Raw genomic sequence first — 12227 nt, forward strand, 5'->3', positions numbered from 1 at the left:
CTCTTCTATATTTACTTGCATATTTACTTTTGGTAATGCTGTTGTGTTGAAGCCATTGGTCTTTTTTTTGTTTGGGTGGAGTAACAAATTTTAAAATAGACATTTTGGAAACAAACGGTAAAAAAATAATAACAATAAAGTTCAACAAAGTCTCTTTTTTAGTTTACAAAAGCGTACACTGACAATCACGGACCAGCTTCACAATTGCATCAAAAATGCACATTATAGTAATCACATGTAAATATTATGTTTAAAAAAAATATAGCAATATTATTATATTTCCCAGAGGCTGTTACATCCTCCAAATATTTCTGCTTAAAGATTGTTACACTTCTCACTGTGTAACAGAGATGAAAAAAACGATTACTCAAAGCAACATGAATGCAATGAAAAGCCCGAAGGGACTGTGTTGTGAGGCACCCTCCCACAAGAATGTACTCAATCGCCACTCAGAGAGAAAAGGGCAGTTTACTCACTCCCTCCGGCCAGCAACCATCTCTCAAGGAGCAACCAAGAAAGAACAGCCCCAGGCCTTGATCTTGTGGGGCTTTCAAAGGCAAAAAACACATCCCATTGGCAGACAGGTTTGTCCAGGTGCACAAAGCAAGCTAGGTAGCTAGGTTACAGAAGCCAAGAATGAGCCATTAGAGCAATCAAGGATACAGATTTTCATTGTGTATGGTTCCTGTTCCCATGTAATAGTTCACTGTGTATGGCTCCTGTTTCTATGCAACAGTTCTTGTTTCTATGAGAAGGTCAACGGTTTCTCACACAGAAAGGAGGGTTAGGCTGCAGGTCAGACAGAGGGTAAAATGGAGTTATTTAGGTTAAGCAAGCAATTCTACAGAAGCAGATAGCATATGTTATGAGGGTGTAAGGAGCTCTATTTCAACTGCACCTCAGCAACTCCTCTGTTAGAAGGAGAAAACTGGGTACAGCTCTGATTCAGTTAGCTTCTGTTTTTTATTGTAAAGACAAGGAAGTTTCACAAGAAAAATCAGTTGATTCAATCATTTCAAAAGGACACAAAGACATGGGCAATGTGACAAAAGTTATCTATGGCTAAGTATAGCAAACAGCTTGCCCTCAGCAAACATTTTTTTCACATTTTTCCGTACAGCAATTCTTAAAAAATCTCTCAACAGGATCGGTATTTCAACCACCTGTTAGCTCTAAAATCATTAAAGTATACAATCCCATATCTAAGCAGTGATTAGGGTTGATTAGATGGGCAGTTGCCTGGCTAGCTGTGAGCTTTTGTCCCTGGCTGGGGGCTTTTGCCCCATACATGCATTACCTAAAAACTCTATTCTAAAAATCAAATGAAAATCAAGATTTCTAACCCTCTACAAAAGATATGCTATGTTCCTCTGCTGTGTATCACCAGCAATAGGGTTTTCTGTATAATCTGGCTGGTTCCCATTACTTGTTCTGGTGCTTTGTTATTTTATACTGTATGAAAAAAAAAAAATGACATTTAACACCCAGTGGACAGAGACACAATGGAGATTCTTTAGCAATTCTTTAGTATCCACACTCAGGGGCAAAAATTTTATTCCTGAGTATCATGGTCCTTCTCTCACACTAGTTTATGAGCAGTTACAAGGAGAGATTTTTATTGTGTGTGTTTCCGTGTCTATTCTAAAAGCACTGAAGATGCATTGCCTTACTTTTGAATGGAGAAAGAGGGGGAAATTCTACAATGAAAAGTATTTCTGCACCTACAGAATTACTTTATTTGTAAAATAACTCCTAATTTTTGAAACACAAACCAGGATTCAGATTTAGTACATTTTAAACAAATGAAAACATTTGTCTATGAGTTGTTATTTAAAAAAAAAAAAAGCTGTTAGGACAAAACTGAAAAAAAAAATGCAACCAAAAGTATAATCTAATAAACAAATATCTTACAAAGAAAAAATAAGTGTAAATTAATATAGTGTATCCATAAGGAACCATATCCACTTCTGGGATCTCTACCCACATTTGTAAATATTTACTGTATCATTTGGGGCCACATGTAAAGCTGAGGGAGATTGATGCTGTAACTTACAGTTAATCAGTATTTTGAAACCAGCAGACATTTACTTAAATGAAAAAAAACAAATAATAGATTTTAGTTTTTATCTTATGATACTGACACTACTGGGAAAACAAGACAGGAATGAAATATCAAAAGTTTTAATTTAAATGACAGAACCCCCCCCCCCAAATAATTGTTACAAATCAAACTGCAGGAAACAACACATCTGAGAGAACTATTCATTTCCTTATACAGAAGTCTTTCTGCGCAACTGAAATAAATCTAAACAGCAGGATAAAGACCACTGAAATTGATTAATTCGACACAGTAAACATTTTTTAAAAATCTTAATTGAAAAAACTATTACCTAGTACTTTACAGTTATTATTTTTTTACAAGTTTTGTGATTCATACTCAAAGTTCAATCTGTGTTTAACATTCTTAAGTTCAGAAATATCAAAGCCTAAAACTGCAGAAGGCTTGTGATTTTTTATTACTTTCATGCAAGTTTATCTTCTTTTTCCAAAAGATGAAGCCACATGAATTTTGCACACCCATAACAGTTCTATTTCTTTTTTACTAGGATATGGTCTCTTAAGGAAATAATCTCTAAGAAATTGCTTTTTTTCTTCACAATAACGGTCTTCATATTTCTTAGGATCTAATGCTAAAATCTGAAGAGTGTCATAATTGAAAATTGTTCCCTCTGTCCTGCATTCCTTTATATTTTAAAAGGCACAACACTTGTTACTTTTTCTGGATCTGGGGCTTGTAGGATGAGAGTTTGCTTCTCCCCAACTCTCTGGTCTTCTTCCTCAAAGTGGTCATCAGGCAGCTTTCTGTTTACAGAAAAATGTATCACTTCACCATTGACTACAACCAGTTCACTGTTTCAATAAAATCAGGCTGGATTGACAGGTCTAGGCTGCTGTGCTTAGGGGCACTTCTGTGATACAGCAAGTAGGCAACGATGGCGGCCAGGGTCACTTTTCCAGGGTAAACTCCACAGCACTGGATGTACTTGAAAGTGGGCAATTTCAGAATTGTATGGACTGTTGGCATGATGTGGTGAGTCTTCTTCAAATGCACTTTATATGTTTCAGTAGTCACAAAGGTGCCAAAGCAAATGGGGCAGGTCAACACTTGTTTGCTAGGGCTGCCAGGAGTGCTGAGGCCTCACCTTGACCTACACAGGCACGAGTGACTTGGAGTGTATTCTAGCAAGTACGGCCAAGTAGACTTCCTGCTGCCCAAGCTCCTCCTTTGACAACATGGTAATAAAATCAAGATGGCGAAATAGAAGGTTCCTAATAGCATTGATATCTAATTGAAAGCCTTTGCTACTATAATCCAGAGGTTACTTCTTCTTCCTGTGGTGCATAGTCCTAGTATGCTCTGAAAGACTTCTGATATTAAGAAAAGTACATGGACAGAACAGGCACTCCAAGGCATGCATTAGCGAGTGATGAATGAGCTCCTCCACTGAGACTCAGCACTCACAAGAGAGACATAGAATTGTTTTCTCTCTCATTCACTTTTAAAATGGTGCACATGCTGCTAGTTTTTCCGGCTCAAGTTTTTCTCTAGACTTGGACTCACTGTGCTTATGAACCACTTCCATAGGAACCTGGTAGACACTGGAAGAAAAGAGCTCACTGTAAACTGGGCAGATTTTCCACTGATTGGCTTATTTGAGCACCTGAATAGTGTCTGCTGCAGAGGGAAGAGGCCTGAACAAACATGCTCTGAGCAGCATTTACCTGCACTGGAGGCACGGGCATACTGGACATGGAGCTGGCCATCTGTGCAACTGTGCCTGAGGGCAAGAGCTGGATGCGCACCTGTGGAGCGGCAACAGTCATGATGCCTCTGGGTGGCACAGTGCCACAGACACTGGGGACAGAGTGTAGGTTGGAATCCCATTCACTTGCTTCTCTGTAGGGATGAGCTGGCCAACAATTGTGTCTGACATTAGGAAAGTGGGGTTTTGAGAAGCTCTAGGTCTGACTGGCTGGTACACAAGCAAAATGTTGGTGCTGATAGGCTGGTTGAACTCCAGGACCCCATGCCTCACTGGCTGGCCCACAGGAAATACTCCTGACACAACAGACTGACTGAGCTGAAGAATGCCCGAATTCACACCCTGGTTCACAGGGATGACACCTGAGGCGGCTAGTTGGGAGAAAGAAGCCTAGATGGGACCACCTGACTAGAAGGGAGAACCCTCAATGGGACCGTCTGGCCATGGGGGAGAACCTGTGAGGGGTCCTTCGCACCAACAGGGAGAACCCTGGATTAGACCATCTGGCTAGAAGAGAGAAGCCCAGAAGTTTCAGGTTGTCCAGGGATAACCCCGACAGGGTACATCTGGCCTGCAGGAAGGACCTCTGACTGAACTGCCTAACTCACGTAAATCACCACTGGTGAAATGGCCTGCAGAACTCTGAGGGTGACAGAGGGACTGACAGCAAAGACAGCAGGCCCATCGGGTCTGTTTATGGGCCCAGCAGGTTGGGTGAGGAGTAAAATCCCAGTGCAGATGGTCTGATTAATGGGTGGGACATCAGCTCCAGCAGACTTATTTATAGGCCCAACTGGTGCACTTAAGGGCAACACAAGATTCACTGACTGATTAATTGGGACCCCATGAGAAAGAAAGGCTGAGGAGCTAAGGGCTGCAGAGTGAGGTTCCTCTGGCCCACTGGCAGAGAACTAGGGAGGAGAATCACAAGGGACTGGACAATAGCAGGTGGAGAATAGGTGAGGCTCCCAGAAGTACCCAGAGCTGCAGTCTAGGGCTGCAATACTGTTCTGTGGCAAGGCAGCAAGGAAAGATGAAAGCAGGTAGGTGGGACTGGGATGCCCAGAGCACTATTCTCGTGTGGCATGGCCAAATGTGCCGCTGGTTTTGGAGCAATATGCATTTGCTTTAAAAGTCCAGTCCTCTTAATGTGTTCTGAAATCACAGATCTAAGCTTATTCTCCAAATCCCTGTGTCCTATGTCATGGTATGACACATTAAAGCATCCTGGCTATTGGCATTGGCACTGCATTTTTTTTACAATATTATTTGTCAGATGGTAGGATCATCTCACATGGAAAGAGTATCGTTACTTCTCATTTGCTCATCCATTTCCTCACTTCGCAGGCCAAAGTAGGAGTTAATTAGGTAGTGAAAATGGGCTACCAGCAGGTCCTTCTTCATGCTCTAGCACAAAGTGTTAGAAAAGTTACATTTTAGGGCCGGCCCGTGGCTCACTCGGGAGAGTGCGGTGCTGATAACACCAAGGCCACGGGTTCGGATCCCATATATGGATGGCCGGTTTGCTCACTGGCTGAGCGTGGTGCTGACAACACTAAGTCAAGGGTTAAGATCCCCTTACCGGCCATCTTTTAAATAAATAAATAAATAAATAATAAATAAATTTTTTTAAAAAGTTACATTTTAAATACGTAAAACTGATCATATCACTACTAGATGATTTAGTTTCTCTTAAACTATATGTAGGTCTGGACTTTCCTAACAGATGCATGGAACATTCTGAACTGCTTTCCCACAACTTTGGCTTGAGGTGGGGCTGACTTGGCTTCCTGAGACAAATCGAGAGCCATTTTCTCTCCCTGGTCGCTGAGGGGAGGGAACACGGTCGCCAGGACGCGCGGGACGGGGCGGCGGCGCCCCCTGGGCTCGGGCTGCTGCCAGGGACGGGGCGTAACTTGGTGGAGGGCGCGGCGGCCGGAAGCGGCGTTTCTGGAAAGCTGAGCGGTAGGGACACCTCCCGGCCCCGTGGCCATCCCCCCACGCCCGCCGCCCGCCGCCCGCCGCCGTGAGAATCCCGGGGCATTGTCTGGGTGCCGGGATCGTAGCCCCAAGGGAGTCGGTCGTCCCGCGACGCGCCGAGGCCGCGCAGTCCGCCGCTGTCCCGTGGGGGCAGGGCCACCACGGGGGGAGGGGGACAAAGAGGGGAGGGGTCGGAGGGCGGAGGCGAGGGTGGGGAGAGAGAGGAGGGCGTGGGGGGTGTCCTGGAGGAGCGGGTGGAAGCGGAGAGATGGACAGAGGGGCCTCGGGTGGGAGAGCGGGGTGGAGGAGGGGTGGGGGGCAGGTGCCCGAGGGCGCGGCCCAAAGTCCCGGAAACGCCCTCCCTGCAGCCTGGGCCGGCTGTCCCTGGACGCCTCTTCCCGGAGGAGCCTTGAGTGACGGTAGACGGAGGGCAGGAACACACGGTCGCGCCGAAACCTGCCCTGTTCCCACCACCCACCCACCCCCTAAAGAAAGGAAAATTAAAAAAAAAAAAAAAAATCAAATTCGTGTTGAAAATCTTGACAACCCAGAAAGGCACGAAAAAATGTGAAAGTCATTCTTGTGGATATTGGACTTGACAGCTGCGAGGAGATTAAACGACCTTCAAGGCTTCAATCCACGAGATAAGTACTTCTATAGGACAGTATGGGGACATGTTTCTCAAGGAAATCTTCTGGAAAGAAAGTGAGATATCGATCAAAGCCATACCATGGTAGCCTCTGAAGGTACTTGACAGAGGTGCTTCCGTCACTCAAAAATCATTTACATCATTACCACGTAGGTGATATTGACCAAGATCTGGTGACCCCCTGCCCAAAGTGTGTGGAAGCCGTTACCTATATCTGGATTGTTTGGGAGCGTTCTACCTATCAGTTCAGCAGAGTAATAGGATAATCAGTAACTGTTTACATCGGGTCTATTAATAAACACTTTTTTGTCTGTTTTCTTTTTTAACATTTACATTTTTATTTAGTATTTCTACTTGCTGATCCTTATATTTTTTCTCCTTTACTATGAAATCCTTATTTTGAGATTATAATTAGATTTATATTAAATTTTAATGCACAAATTATAATTTTCATCTGACATCACACTTTTATTTTGTTCTGTTTTATTTCACGGACAGTTTGTTTTTCTCAGACAACTCATATTACCCTAGAAACATTAACTACCTTTCCTGTAAAAGTATTTGTTTGACTGAATATTAAATACAAGTCCTGATTTTTGCCCCTTGGTAAATATGCCTTTGGTCATATCCTACAATTTTGAGAAGTAGTTTCCTCCTTTTATTTTTATGTCTTGATCTCTCTCTATCCTTCTAACAACATAGTGAGATAGAAGTCTATTTAATAGTTTCTAAATACAAAATTCTTGTTTATTTTTTCTCTTTAAAATATTCTATTTCTTTCAATTTATTTATGGTGCCCTAAAAGAAGGCCACTTAATAAATTGCATATTTGAAAAAAAGTGAGTGCTCAAATGCAGTTACGTTATTAAAATATATTCTTCACTTTTGCATACTTAATCTTTTGAATTTCCCCCTACATTATGTTATGAGTGTTATATTATGAAGAGAAAGTTGAAAGACTTGTACAGTAAACCCCTGTATACTTATGCCCTAGATTTTACAATTAACATTTTGTTGCATTTACTTTATAACCTCTCTATGCTTTTATCAATGCCTTTGTCTAACCATCAATCCATCTTGCTGTTTTTTATACATTTCTTTTTATTTATTAATTTATTTTTTTATTGAAACATAATTGAGGGCCAGCCCCGTGGCTCACTCGGGAGAGTGCGGTGCTGGGAGTGCCGAGTCCACGGGTTCAAATCCTATATGGGGATGGCCGGTTAGCTCACTGGTTGAGTGTGGTGCGGACCACACCCTGCGGAGGGTTGCGATCCCCTTTCCGGTCAGAAAAAAGAAAAGAAAAGAAACATAATTGATTGCACCTGTGTGTGGGGTACCACGTTGAATATTAATACCTGCGTGCAATATGTGATGCTTAAATCAAGATAATTAGTATATTCACCATAACAAAATGTAATCATTTTTTGTGACCCTTTACCAATTTCTTGCTAAACACCTCTCCTCCTCCCCCTTCCCACCTCTGGTAACTTCAGTTTTCTTCTCTCCTTTTGAAACTTTATTATTGTGATTGTTTCTTTTTTATTTTATTTGTTTATCATTATTTATTAATCTCTCACTTAAGAGTGAAGACATGTGGTATTTCTTTTTCTGTGCCTAGCTTGTTTCACTTAACATAATTTTCTCTACCTTCATCCATGTTGCTGCGAATGGCAGAATTCTGTTTTATGGCAAAGTAGTATTCCACTGAGCATATATATCACGTTTTCTTTATCCAGTTATCTATCAGTGGGCGTTTAGATTGGTTCCAACTCATAGCTATTGTAAATAGAGCTGCAGTAAACATGGGAGTGCAGGTATCCATTTGACATGATGATTTCCTTTCCACTGGTTATATGACCAGCAGTGGGACTGCAGGATCATATGGTAGTTCCATCTGTATTGTTTGATGAAACTCCATACTGTTTTCCAGAAGGGCTTCATTGATTTACAGTCCCATCAACAGTGTGGGAACATTTCCCTTTCTTCCCATCCTTGCCAGCATTTGTTATTCTGTCTTTTTGATAAAAGCCAGTCTAACTGGGGTGAGAGGATATCACAATGTGGTTTTTATTTGCATTTCCCTGATGCTTAGTAATGTTGAGGATTGTTTTTTTTTTTCATGTGTTTGTTGGCCATTTGTATATCTTCCTTTCAGAAATGCCTATTTAGCTCCTTTGCCCATTTATTAATTGGTTTTTTTTTTTTTACTGTAAAATTGTTTGAGTTCTTTACATATTCTGGATATTAATCCCTTGTTGGATGCATGGTTTGCAAATATTTTCTCTCATTCTGTAGGTTGGCTTTTCACTCTGTTAATTGTTTCTTTTGCTGTTCAGAAGCTTTTTAGGTTGATATAATCCTATTTATTTATTTTTTCTTTTGTTACCTGCATTTTTGGGGTCATATTGGTAAAGTCTTTGCCCAGTCCTATTTCCTGAAGTGTTTCCTGTATGTTTGCTTTTAGGAGTTTTATAGTTTCAAGTCTTATATTTAAGTCCTTTATCCATTTTGAGTTAATTTTGGGTATATGGCTAGAGGTACAGGTCTAGTTTCATTCTTCTACTTATGGATGCCCAGTTTTCCCAGCACCATTTATTGGAGAGACAATATTTCCCCATTGTGTGTTCTTGATACCTTTGTTGAAGACCAGTTGGATGTAAGTGCGTAGGTTGATTTCTGTGCTCTGTACTCTGTTCCATTGGTCTGAGTGTCTGTTTTTTGCCAGTACTGTGCTGTTTTGGTTACTATAGTTTTGTAGTAAAATTTGAGGTCAGGTAGTGTAATTCCTCTGGCTTTATTTTATTTATTTATTTTTGCTTAGGATTGCTTTGACTATTTGGGTATTTGCTTTTGGCTATTGTTCCATGTGAATGTTAGGATTGTTTTTTTTTTTTTTTTTTTTTTTTCCATTCTGTGAAGAATGTCATTGGTATTTTGACAGGGATTGCATTGAATCTGTAAATCACTTTGGGTAGTATGAGATTTTTCACAACGTTGATTCTTCCAATCCAAGAGCATGGAATGCCTTTCCACCTTTCTGTGTCCTCTTTAATTTCTTTCAGTAGTGATTTGTAGTTCTCTTTGTAGAGATCTTTCATCTCCTTGGCTAAATTGATTCCTAGGTTTTTAATTAATTAATTCATTCATTTATGGTGATTATTGTAAATGAGCTTGATTTCTAGATATCTTTTTCTGCTAGCTTATTTTTGGAATATAAAAATGCTACTGATTTTTGCATGTTGGTTTTGTATCTTGCAACTTTACTTAAATCAATTATCAGCTCTAAGAGTCTTTTGGTTTTTCTATATACAGGATTATGTCGTCTGCAAACGGGGACAGTTTGTGTTTTCCAGTCTGAATACCTTATATTTCTTTCTCTTGCCTCATTGCTCTGGCTGGCTAGTAGTTCAAATGCTATGTTAAATAGGAGTGGTGAAAGTGGGCATCCTTGTCTTGCTGCTGTTCTTAAGGAAAAGGCTTTTAGCTTTTCCCTATTCTGGATGATTTGAGTGGTGGATTTATTGACTCTGGCTTTAATTGTGTTGAGATATTTTCCTTCTATATCTAATTTGCTAAGAGTCTTTATCATGAAGTGATGTTGAATTTTGCCAAATGCTTTTTCTGCATCTATGGAGCTAATCATATGGTTTTTGTCCTTGATTTTGTTGATGTGGTGTTTCACATTTATTGACCTGTGTATGTTCAACCATCCTTTCATTCCTGGGATGAATCCCACTTGATCATGGTATATCATTTTTTTTTTTTTTTTTGTCCTTTTTGAGACCGGCTGCACTGTGCTCAGCCAGTGAGTGCTGTGAGTACACTGGTCATCCCTATAAAGGATCCGAACCCACGGCGGGAGTGCTGCTGCGCTCCCAGTGCCGCACTCTCCCAAGTGCACCATGGGCTCGGCCCATATCATTTTTTTTTTATGTGTTCCTGTATTCTCTGTTTGCTAATATTTTGTTGAGGATTTTTGCATCTATGTTCATCAAAGACATTGGATTAATCATCAGCAAATGGAACTTTAAGGAATCCACTAAGTGCTTACTTATCAATAAGGTAGTTCAAGTATTTATATTGTAAAATTGATGTGATCTTTAAGGGACAGGACCACCAAACAGTACATGCAGATTTTGCATGTGTGTGGACCAAAGATACTTTTGACATTCAGTTTTGCTATATATTAACAGATTGAGTAAAAACTTTTTTCTTTCTTTTCTTCTTTTTTTCTTTTTTTACAAGAGGTAAGTAAAAGATTTAATTTGATTCTTTTGGGGGGGAAGGAGTTGAAAGTAGGTCTTCATTTTGCAGTCATTATCTGTATGAATTAGTCATAGGTGACTTGTATGTCTCCATCAATATCTGCTCTCTGATCATTTCATCTGTTTCTTTATCTGTTAGATTGTCTCCTAAGTTTGTAACGTGGTTCTGCTGGGCTGATGTAACCATTGCCATCCTTGTCAAGGATTGAGAATGCCTCTTTCACTATGGATTTCTCTTTCACTATCCATATCTTTCATTTTTCTAGCCATCATAGGCAACAATTCTGGGAAGTAAGAGGTGCCATTATGATCTGTATCCACTTTGTTTATCATATCTCACAATTTGGCTTCTGTTGGATTCTGGCCCAGTGACTTCACAACAGTTCCAAGTTCCTTTGTTGTGATGATGCCATCACCATCTTTATCAAATAAGGATAAAACTTCCTTGAATTCAGCAGTCTGTTCTTTTGTCAGCTGATCAGCCATGGTGGGAGCGAAAGGAAGAAAAACAGAAAATAAGGATGGCTGCACCAGTGCAGGGGCTGTGATGTTGGGGTGTGTCCACTGCTGCTGCTCCTGGTAGGAAGCATTGTGCACTATGTACTGTGCCACCACTGCCTGCACCATTGCCTGAATGATACACATTTTATACATTTCAATGTGTTTTAGACACTGGTACACATCAACCCCTGAACATTTCAGAATGTATCCATGTGATTTTTTTTTTATTTTTTTATTTTTTGGCAGCTGGCCAGTACAGGGATCTGAACCTGTAACCTTGGTTTTATATTAACTTAAGCTTCTTTGCATATTTTTAAAAATTTTATACTTATTGTTTGAGGTTAAGTATCCAAACTTAAATGTACCATTTTTTGAGTTAAGTACAGCTAGTTTGAAAATGCATGCACTCATGTAAGATGTTGAAATTATCATCACTACAAAAATTTCTTTTCTCCCACTCCCATTCCAGTTAATCATTTACTTCCCAAAGCCCCACAAGAGTCAAACACTGTTACGACTTTTTTTTTTTTTTTTTTACCATGGATTAGTTTTCTTTCCTAGATATTTATATCAGTGGAATCTTACAGTATATGCAGTTTTGTGTGAGGTGTTTTTTTTTTAATCCCCACTCAGTGTAATGTTTTAAAGATAATTTTGCATGTATTAATAGTTGATGTTTTTTATTAATTTAATTTTTTTTGAAATAATTGTAGGTTCATATGCAGTTGTAAGAAACAATAAAGAAGAATACTGTATACTCTTTTTCTATGTTCTCACAATAATAACATCTTGCAAAACAAAAGTACAATGTCACAAGCAGTTTATGGACTTTGGTAAAATCTACCAATCTTCTTCAGATTTTCTGTTTTACTTTCTGTGTGTGTATGGTAACTTTTATCCAACTTTATCATAAGTATAGGTTTGGGTGTCCACCACCAGAGTCAAAACACAAAAAGTTCCATTCTCAGGATTCCTTGTGTTGCTCTTTTATAGTCATACAAATTC

At 39.9% G+C, this 12227-nt stretch overlaps 2 pseudogenes; both read right to left on the reverse strand.

The window, feature by feature from the left end:
* Positions 1 to 2415: 2415 nt before the first annotated feature.
* Positions 2416 to 5818, reverse strand: LOC103609881 (annotated as a pseudogene).
* Positions 5819 to 10759: 4941 nt separating this feature from the next.
* Positions 10760 to 11207, reverse strand: LOC103609880 (annotated as a pseudogene).
* Positions 11208 to 12227: the final 1020 nt, after the last annotated feature.

This window comes from Galeopterus variegatus, unplaced genomic scaffold (assembly GCF_000696425.1).
Source record: "Galeopterus variegatus unplaced genomic scaffold, G_variegatus-3.0.2 Scaffold10244, whole genome shotgun sequence".
Classification (NCBI taxonomy): Eukaryota; Metazoa; Chordata; class Mammalia; order Dermoptera; family Cynocephalidae; genus Galeopterus; species Galeopterus variegatus.